Genomic DNA, 2,500 nt, shown 5'->3' with positions numbered 1-2,500 from the left:
ATTTTTTATTAACATTCCTTTTAGTGTGTTATTATAGGAAAAAACGAGGTTGACCTTAAAAGATTTCAACAGTCATTTTATGGTTTCAAAACCGTTAAAATAAGGCAAGCTGAGAATGTTCTTAGAAGTTTCTTTCTCCGTGTTACTTACACTATAAAACTTTTTGTGGGATTTATCATAACAAATATATAATATATGTGAAGGATAACATGAATCTTTCCTTATTTTTCTAATGTATTCAATTTCTTGAATCTGCTATTATACAACTTACTTCCCATTGTAATTTGGATATTAGTCGATGCCTGTTATATTTAGACCCTTGTATTTGTAACATGTTTAAGAATGACCTCAAAGATACAGTCACAGACTTAACCACAAATTAGTTGCTTTATAGATATTTTCTTTGTATATGTATGTTTACTATGTTTTGTGAATATGTTTTTGTTTACCAAAGGTTTGTATGTGGTCAGTTGCCTCCCTGTATAATCCTTTAAATACCTTGTCCCTGTGTCTGAGCAGTTAGACTTAATCTTTTTGTAAACCTGTTAAATTGTACCCTTGTTTATGTTCGTTTGGGAAGGTTACTAATTCACCAGGAGTGTTGGATTCTAGATACTAATCTCCTTATAATCCCTATCTGTCACTTATACGACCCTTCCTTGTCCTTTCAGTTTCTCATGTATGTCAGTCAGTCTGCTAAGTTAAGGACGTTGAGGCAAAAGATCTTGTAGCTACACCAGTGTTTCACTTTCCTTCGTGGTTTATATGTGTGTATGTATGTATAGAATTCAGGAAATTCCATTATACAAATAATAAAAGGCCAAGTTTATTAACATAAAACGTTTCACACTCATGACTCACTGCATCATCAGTCTGTGAAAAGTTAAAGAAAATAAAATATGTTATTAGCATAAAAGGAATTCACAAGGCAATTAAAATTTACAAGTTCAGACAATGAAAAATAAAAGCATAAAATGCACATAAAACAGTAAATAAAAAAAGAGACTACCAAATGCCAACCGTCCAAAAGCAGGAGAGAAGAGGGAATGACATACAATGGAGTCCAAAGCCAGATGACAACTATGTCAGATACAAAGTTGCTGAAGAAGTATTACTATTGAGAGAGGGAACCAGTCTTTTAATATATACTAACGATTCTAAAGTTGTTAAGTGGTCTGGATCCATACATAACCAATTATTGAGAGGTTCTGTTTCAAAACTTTGGTTTTACATATTGCGGCATGATTTTTGATGTTAGAAAATTCTGGCTGCATCAATCTTTGGCCAGTAGGAAAGCTGAAACCCAAATGGCTGCAATATCTGACCTGCAGTAACCTCCGCGTCGATCCAACTTAAGAGACCAGACATCCAGGGCATGTGAGTTTATAAACCACATTGGATAGCATGAAGGACTGCAGGCGATCTTTGAAATAAAAAAATGATCCTATTGTACACTGGTTGTTGGAGATAAGTTTAACTTTAAGTCAGGGAATTTCCTGTTCAATTATTCGAGTGAGATTTAAGGAAAATTTGGAGTCAGACACATACAGGATTTAGAATCCTTTTTTTTTTGGTAACATCAAAGTTGACAGTTGAAGGTTGTAAAAATTGTGTTAATAACTTATTAGTGATTTTATGAACTATATCTTGTGAATAGGAATTTGCCTTGAAAAAGTTCATAAGGAGACAATTTCTTTGTGAAATATTTGCCAGGTTGAAGAATATTTTAGAGCTCTATGGACTAAGTTGTATTAAGAGTATTGACAAGAGCTATAGTAGTTATTGGGTAAGCCCATATATGTTCGCTTTCTATAAACAAAAGTAGTAAACTCAGATAAATGTCTAGTTACATTATCTAAAAATGGAAGACTACCTCCGCTCTCTACCTCCATGGTAAATTGAATGTTTGGATGGAGTTGATTAATATATTCTAAAAATAAAGAACATTGCCAAGAGTGTTGGAACAGAAGTGTCATCTACATATCTTCGATAAAAAAAACTGTTTAAATTTATGATTCACTGGTCTAAAAATTTAGTTTCAAGGTCAGACATAAAAAAGTTAGCAAAAATGGGGCCAGGAGGCGACCCCATGGCAACTCCATCGACCTGTGAATAGAGTTGCTTGTTAAAAATGAACATTGACTCTTGCACTTCAAGTTCAATTAGTTGTTTAAAGATGGATCTGTTAAAACCATAAAAAAAACTGTATCTGGTGGTTTGGTAGTCTCTTTTTTGTTTACTGTTTTATGTGCTTTTTATGCTTTTACTTTTTACTGTCTGAACTTGTAAATTTTAATTGCATTGTGAGTTCCTTTTATGCTAATAATGTATTCATATTTTACCTTTTACTTTTCGCAGACTGATGATGCACTGAGTCATGAGTGCGAAACGTTTTTTGTTAATAAACTTGGCTTTTGATCATTTGTATCATGGAATCTCCTGAAGTCTTTATATCTTGCTACTGGAATTATTCATATATATATATATATATATATATATA

The 2,500-nt window shown here is 32.6% G+C and overlaps 1 protein-coding gene across 1 annotated transcript in view; it reads right to left on the bottom strand.

Annotated features, from left to right (window-relative positions):
- Positions 1–2,500, bottom strand: part of LOC135209827 (uncharacterized) — a 98,045-nt gene that overhangs the window by 91,157 nt on the left and 4,388 nt on the right. The gene's annotated exons all lie outside the window — the stretch shown is intronic.

This window comes from Macrobrachium nipponense, chromosome 38 (assembly GCF_015104395.2).
Source record: "Macrobrachium nipponense isolate FS-2020 chromosome 38, ASM1510439v2, whole genome shotgun sequence".
Taxonomy (NCBI): Eukaryota; Metazoa; Arthropoda; class Malacostraca; order Decapoda; family Palaemonidae; genus Macrobrachium; species Macrobrachium nipponense.
This window is presented reverse-complemented; position numbering and strand designations above follow the sequence as displayed.